The sequence below is a fragment of the Octodon degus genome, unplaced genomic scaffold, assembly GCF_000260255.1.
Source record: "Octodon degus isolate 3935 unplaced genomic scaffold, OctDeg1.0 scaffold00006, whole genome shotgun sequence".
Lineage (NCBI taxonomy): Eukaryota > Metazoa > Chordata > Mammalia > Rodentia > Octodontidae > Octodon > Octodon degus.
In genome coordinates, this window is record NW_004524582.1 from 22,687,834 (window position 1) to 22,696,262 (window position 8,429).

Consider the following 8,429-nt stretch of genomic DNA (forward strand, 5'->3'; position numbering starts at 1 on the left):
GAGGGAATAATATGATTTTTATTACTTAAAAAATTCCAAATGAGTCAGCCAAAATGCTATTAGAATTAATAAGAATTATGAATAAAGAGGACAGAGAGAAGATAAAAATATAAAAATCAATGGCATTCCTCTCAGCCAGCAAATTAGTTTGAAAGCACACAAAAATATAAGACAAATGCATAATGCTGATTAATAATAAAATATCAAAAGTAATTTTGACTATGAGAAGCATGTGGTTATATTTATACATCTTTGCTAAAATGTACTTATGTTTGAATAAAGATATTTCTATAGCTACACAGAAACAGAAAAGAGATTGAGACTAAGTATAAATCCAATGAAGGCATTAGAGGAGTCTTTATGTTTAATATCATTCAGCATCAAGAGAAGAATGACTGTCCGAAACCAAGCCATTATTCACAGGTATTGAACGATAAAGCACATTCTAGGGTCCTTGACAGGCGTGGCATGGTGCTACACAATAATAGAAACCATTGTTTTGTATTTGTCCATAGTTCCTGGACAAACCCTTCTAACTTCCCAAGTGATAAAAATGTCTTTGTTATTCCTGAATCTCTTGAACTATGCCTGAGCTTATATGGATAATCTTTTTGTGTATGCGTGTGTGTGGTCTTTTTTAAAAAAATTAATTTTATTCAGAAAAAAATAGCAATGAGACAATTGCAAAACTGATTAGTAGGACAGATTCAATAATTAACACATTGTAAATTGTTATCTTTGCAGTGGTTATTCATAGTTCAAGATAGAGACATGATATCCTGTCCAAACACTATTAGTACAAATCTCCCTTCTTGCTGAATTAAGAGAAAGTAGCTGTATATCTATCCTAACTATTTTGTATTTACAGATACAAGATGGTCCTTCATTTATATTGCCTTTTTTTGTTTAGTTTTTTCAGAGATGAGTGTTCCATTGTCATTTAAATATTGTAGGTGTGTGAATTCAGCAAAAATAATCTATCTCAGATTGATTCCTCCAATTAGTTCCTCCATATCTTCAGGACAGGAACTGGTTGCCAAAGACCAGCCATGTGATCAGACGGCAGGGACTTCAAGCCAACTTGGTTGAACTTTGAGCCAACCTACAAGGAAGGGAAGAGGACCAATTATTTCATCAACTATGCCCATATTAGGAACTTCCATATAAAAGTGCTGGCCACTGAAGCTTGTTAGAGCTTTCTTGTTGGAGATCATAACAATGTTCTGGGTCGAGGATGTGTCCTGATTCCACAGGGAACACACAGAACCCTTCAGAATGCCTTCAGAACCCAGCTGAATCTTTTTTTTTTTTTTTTGCATCTCTTCTTTTGCTTGTTTGGGGGTGTATCTTTCTAATAAAACTTTTATTCTAAGTAGAACATTTTTCTGTGTTATAGGAGTCATTATAGGAAATTACCAAAGCAGAAAGGGTCGTGAGAAATCCTGAACTTTGGCCAGTTCCTCAGACTGTACTTTTAGCCAGTGTCTGGAGTGCAGACAATATTGCTGAAGACTCTGTCCTTTAATTTGTAGGGTCTATACTAATTCTGGGTAATTAGTGCCCGACTTGAATTGTGCTATAACAGTTGGTATCAGAACAGTTAGGAAATACTCTCCTTTGGCCAAACAGTCCCATCTATTTGTCTTTTAAAAGTTTTACAATAAAATGTCTCCTAGCCTTTAATAAGGGACCATTTTCTCTTACATGAAATCCCTGGGGCTGCCATGCTTTTTCCAGAATTTGAAACTTCTAGAAAAATGTGCACCAAAATTACTAACACTCTGGAGGCACCTCATAATCAATTGCTAATATTTCTAGTGATACAAATAAAAGCTATTCCTGAGATCAGTCAGGACTACGAGCAATCTCAGTTGAGGTGCTGCCACCATGTGAGTTATGGGAAGCACCTGTTTCAGAGCACGGAGGCCTTTGGAGCTGTGGACGAGGAACCTAGGGCCTCTACAGGAATATTTGCCCTTGATTTGCTGGATGATCTGGAGGGCAGCCCAAACTCTTCTGAGCAGAAAACACATTTTCTGTTTGTGTTTTGTTGTCTTTTCCAGGGTCTGGATGATAGTATTTGAGGGGAAAAAATGAATTGAAACTGCAGTGCCAGAGGTAAAGGTCTGGAATGTTATGAGGCAAAATTGCTAACAGAAGACTTGGGACTCATCAATGCCTGATCAAAGTAGAAAGTCTTCTGCTAGGAACTTACAGTAGTCCCATGTTAACATAAAAAGAGGCCCAGAGGGAAGGGCTCTCCAAAGCAAGGAGTCTATGAGGGAGAGAAAAAGGGAGGGAAGAAGAAAGGGAGGGAGGCAGAGGATGGCAATCTGGGATACAAGTGCCATGGTAAACTGTAGAGGGTGAGGGACTGGTGTAGCCCAGGACACAGAGAAAGAAAAACAGAATTTTTAAAGACAAAATGAGGAGTTACATAAATTGTGGTGAGACAAAGTGATGTAATCTCCTTGGTTACAGGGTCTGATAGCAGAAGTGGCATAGTTAACTGAGTTGGCAATGTGTTCAAGGTGTTCCTTTTTTGTTTTTCAATGTATTTGGTCCTCGCTGTTCTCTCTACGCAGCTCAAACTCATAGTTGTCCTCCTATTTTTATTCTCCCCAGTACTGGGATTACAAGCATGTGCCACCATGCACTGACTCTGCGGCTGGCTCAGCCCACCCTAGGGCAGGGCTGGCCCAGCATGTGATGCCGGGGATTGAACTGCGGTCCCTGCAGCTTGTCTAAGCTGTGGTTAGGTGAATCTTTGCAATGGCTCCTGTGATCAGACAACTCATGGATGAGACTCTTCAGAAAGCCTGTGTGCTAGTGTTTATCCCAAGCCCTTGAGTATGAGAGCTCTCTTTTGAAAGTTTATTAATTTCTTTTTGGTTAGGTTTTGACACAAGTGACTCCATCTTAATTCTGACAACTTTCACACCTTCTTATCTATGGTTGTATTCTCCAGTGGTCTTAGTTACCTGCAGTCAACTATGAATTGAAATTATTAAATGAGGGCGGGGGAGATGGCTCAGTGGAATGAGCACTTCCTTGGCAAGCACAAGGGCCTGAGTTCAATCCCCGGTTCCGCCAAAAAAAGAGAGAAAGTATTAAATGAAAAATTATGGAAATAAACAATACATACTGTTTTAAATCGCTCAGCATTCTGAGAAGTATGATGAACTCCCCTATCCTCCTGTCCTAGCCTCCCTGAGCTATGAACCATTTCTTTTTCCAGCGTATCCACACTGTATAACTCATCCTCCTGACAGTTACCAGTTGTCTCAGGTATTTGATCAAATAGTGTAGCAGTGCAATATTTGTATTCAAGCAATCTTTATTTCAAAACCTAAGTGAAATAAGAAAATAGTCCCCAAATGCAAACTAGTTGTACAGCTCATTGTCATAATTGTTCTATCTCATCAGTTCTTGTTGTTAATCTCTTACTGTACCTAATTTATAAATTAAACTCTGCCATAAGCAAAACTATCTATCTATACCTATATCTATCTATATCTATATCTATGACATAGTACCTATACGATTTGGTACTGTCTGGAGTTTTAGGTATTGACCTTGGATCTGGGACCAGAGGATTAATGATATATTAATATGATAAAGACTCATTGCATCTGTAAGACACAGCCTTTAGTAAAGCCTGTGCTAGACTAAATAACAAATGGATCCCCAAGATTCCTCACCCTGATCTACACACACTCTTCTCCATTTGTTTAATGAAATAATCTGAGTACTGCTGTGAGGGGATTTTTACCCATGTAATGAAGCTAATAAATCAGTTAAATTTACAATATGGACACTGTGCAGGTGGAAGCGCACTCCCAACTAGCTTGCTGCGTGTGTGTGTTGGCAGGGGGAGGGGGAGACAAGGTCCATGTGGGGAGCTTCTGACTGGGGCCACATGTGAAGAAGTGTGAGCAGCCTCTAGGTGCTGAGAGCGGTCTCCGGCTAATAGCTGGAAGAAAAAGCGCTCCAGCCTCACAGCTGCAGGGAATGAACCTGGCAGTAATCAGGAAAGCCAGCGAGCCTGGCAGGGAGCCCGCACCCCAAGTGCACATTGTAACCCTGCCCGACCCTTAGATTTCCATCTCCAAGCCCCGGGCCGAGGACCCTGCTCCACCGTACCACACTTCTGACCTCCATGAATTGTGGAATCGTAAATTTGTAGAGTTCAAAGCTGTTACCTTTGTGGCAATTCATTACATAGCAGTAGAAAGCCACTGCAGTACCAAGAAGTGAATACAGCGGCATAAGTGCCATACGCGTGAGCCCAGAGTGTCCTGTAGGGAGGGAGTGGCCATGCCCGCTGAAACAGTGCTTAGAATTTCTAACAATGAAAGTAGTGCTCAGAGTGAAGCCATCCTAAGGCACAAGTGTTTGGGTGACAAAAGTCCTAGGTACATTCATGGATACATCGGTGTGAATAATATTGAGTTACTTGTAATCATGTAATACAAAGATGTGTTTTGAGGGGCCTTTGTGTGTAAGTTTGTCTCTTTTTCAGAATTTTGGTTATATCAGTAGATCTATGTATAATATAAGGAGGTAGGGCAAATTATTAAAATATTCTGTTATTTTCTTTTTTATTATTCTTAGGATATTTTGTTAGATTTTTTTTTTAAAGTTGAGGATTTTTTTGGGGGGTGGGGGGCTGGCTCAGGCTGCCTTACGGGCGCGTCTGCTAAGAGAGGTGGAGCTGGGCATAGAACCGCCCGTATGCTGGGCCTGACTGCGTTTGCATGAGCAGGTGCTTAAACAACTGAGCTAACCGGCAGGCCCCCTAGTTTTTTTTTTTTTTTTTTAAATACCTTGCTACTTTTTTTTTTTTTTTTCCTTTTAAAAGAATATCTTTCTAGACCCAAATTCATATTAGGTACTTCCTATGCTTTTATAAATAGAATCCTTCCGAAAGCACAGTATTTAGTTCTTACAAGATGTGGATACACATAATCTTGAGCTTCGCTTTCCCAACACACAATCTGACACAAGCTGGAGCAGCAGCTACTGTTACTGGACAGCCCACACCGTCCTTCAGGGCTCCCTGCTGCTCAGGTTTTAGGCAGATGTTTCCACGCTGGGAGTTCTGTGAGGATACACAAGCCCCGCCTCACACTGCAGCTGATTGGTCAGAACCCATCAGCCGGTCCTTCTCTTTACAACTGATTGGGGGAGACATGAACACAGGGATGTCAATCTAGCAAGGAGTTACTGGAAGTATCTGCAAAAAGGACATTTTCTCCTTCACTAGAGAAAAGGGAAGTAAATGACTTACAATGGGACTTGAAGCAGGACCTTCTCTTCTTGGCCCTGGACATTGTGATGTGGTCACATAATGGAAGGTCGGGGAGCTGAGGCAGGTATGGCCTGATTCTCTGAGAACAGACCAGTGGTAAAGAGCAGAATTAGAGCCATTGAGAAGCTAGGTCTAGAAAAGTCCTGCCCAGTGTGCTGGTAAGGGGATGAATCACTGCCCGTTTTAGGCCACCATGCCATTGGATGTTCTGCTATTGGGACAGAAATTCTCAGGATGGATTAGGGATGCCAGAAACGCGAGACACCAAGGCTTCTGAAAATGCAGAAGGCTAGAAACTAACCAGGGTGTGATTGGATGTGAACAGTGGTGTGCTTTCCGCTTTCCTCCGGGGAGAAGAGTGACCCCATGTGAATAAGCAATAAGATTTACTAAACACAAGTCCCATCAAAATTCCAAATGGAAGACTGGGCGTGGTAGTGCGTGCCTGCAATCCTAGTGCTTGGGAGGCTGAAAACAGGAGAATCACTACAAGTCCAATCTGCGTAGTGAGACCCTGTAGACCTTCTGCTAAATAAATAAATTTAAAAAAATCCAAATGGAATTATTCTTAGAAAATTGAGAAAATGATTCAAATGATTCCAAAGATCACCTAAAAGCATATGGAAAATAACCAATGTCTTGTGATGCGCCCTACCAAATAGTCATAGTTAGTTCCCAGAGGTAACTGACTGTGGTCCACACATATATTCACAACCGGCTAACAGCAAAGCAGGGCACATGGCAGCCTCCACTGCTCACCACCAACAGAAGAATCCAAATTAATCCATGTCATTTCATTTCATCATAAAGTAGTTCTAGATTTATAGCACTGATTCTGTGTGCAGTGGCTGCCCTTGTGTTCTGATAGAGGTAATAAAAGTTGGGCAACATTTGTAGAAACTGGAAGCTTGTAGCAAGAGCCTGAAGGAAACCTGTAGACTTCCATGCAGTTATTCTGTGTTTGACCATATAGCTTAGGGAAACAACTCGAAGTATGTGAAATCCTTGCTGGAGGCAGATGCTTATCATTGCAATAATGAAAAATGGAAACAAATTAGGTTTGCAACATGCAGGGAGTATTAAAGTCAATTAGGGTGCATTCACTATTCTCTTGTGCAAGTATTAAAAATGATGGTTAGGAAGACTCAATTAGCAAAAGAAATGTCTGTAATTTCATGTGAAAAATGATATAAAATGAGATACAAAATAATTACATCTTTGAAAAATAATAGCCAAGGAGCATACAGAGAAGTGCTGGGAGAAATGCAACAAAGTAAGAACAAGAGCTAGATTGGAGGAGTGGGGTTGCCACGTTTTTCCTTTTGTAACTTTCTGAAGGCTACTTTCACAGTGAATTATTTTCAAGTAGCAGAGTAATTTCCTTCACAAACATGGTTACTCAGGACTTTCTATAGAAGCATAGCTCAACAAGCAAATGATTGTTGAAAAATTCCATTTTTTATCCCCATGAAAATTCTTAGGTGTGCTTAACATATTTGAAAATAGATACTCCAAGAGGTACATGAATTCATTAAGGTCATTCAGCCATGCTGGAAGGTCTGATGGGCTTCTGTGTTAATTGCAAATATGACACTCATAACTTTAGAAATGTTGTTCCACTTGTCCACACCTTACTGTACCCACCCGAAGAATGGGGTTAATAGCAACAGATATTTGTGTGGTTGCTCAGAGGATTAAATGTGATTATAAACAGAAGGGATGTTATTATGATAAGAGCTGAGACGCAACCTCATGCTTTCTCGCTGTGAGTTAATGCACTACTTTCATACTTACCTTTTTGTTTTGTTTTGTTTTTCAGCACCATGGCTTGAACTCAGGACCCTGTGCTTACCAGGCAAGCACTTATCCTACTGAGCTATCTCCCTGGCCCCTTGACTTCTTACAAAATTATGCCATTACAAAAAAAATTAAACAAATACAACCAGATGACCTTTAACAGGAGCTGATTTCTCTTAACTACCTTGTGCAGAAGAGTCCATTCATGCCTAGCCACAGCTGCTGTCTCTTTTCCATAGGCCTTTGTGTGGTAACAGCATCCTGGTGTGCTCAGGGCAGCTCTGAGTACAGAACGCCCCTCCTCTGTTCCTCCTCCCTGGGCCACCCCTTCTACTTCTTCCAAGGCCGGGTGTCATATGTCTGCACATAATGGGCCGCTGCCACCTTGGGAAGGATGTGCCAAATGTGGAACAAAGACTCTGTTTAGGCTTTGCTATTGGAGAGCTGAAACCAAGGGTCAGATTCCTTTCTGGGTCTCTCCGAGTCCCATCTCTGTGCATGTCAGCACATATTTTTTGAGAATACAGGTCACAAACTTTTGCCCACCCCACCCCCTACCAAGCAGCCCTGTTAGGAAACTCCTGTCTCTACCCTTGTATGGAGGGCACTTCTCTGTTGGTGGTGTTTTGTTTAGGAAACATGTTCCTTCCATACAATTTGAGCACAATGCATCCCAAGAAGCACCACTTGTAGGACTCCATGGAGCAGGTAGGTTTCCATTTTACTAGTGCATATGGGCGCTCTGGCTTAGCAGTTGAAGAGTCATTGAAGATCTTCCTGTGTGTCTCCCTTGGGATTCTTTAGTGCAGGGGTCCCGAAGTCGGGCCAGAGCCCTGGATAGGTCTGTACTCTCTAGAGCACGCGATGAGTAGTGGGGTAGGGAGCAAACCTTCCATGTTTTCGGCTGCTTGCTATCACTTGCATCACTGCCTGAGCTGTGCTTCCTGTCAGGCCAGAGGCAGCATCAGAATTTTCTAGGAGCACAAACCCTGATGGGAGCTGCACGTGTGTGGGATCTTGGTTGTATGTTCCTTATGAAGACATCTTCCACCTCTGTACTGGAAGAATTATCCACCATTCTCTTTCGCAAAACTGGTCCCTGGTACCAAAAAGGTTGGGGACCAGTGCTGTAGAACACTTGATAAATTGAAGCCAGCTGGCAATCTTGCTGTCTTGGCCCTATTACACAACCTGCCCATTCCAGTTTCAAACTACTTGATTTTATTTATTTATTTTTTTTGGAAGCCCTACACAAGCTGACTAGGCATACTGCTTTCTCACAGTCTGTGTATGTCACTAAATAAGACCATTAATATGATTT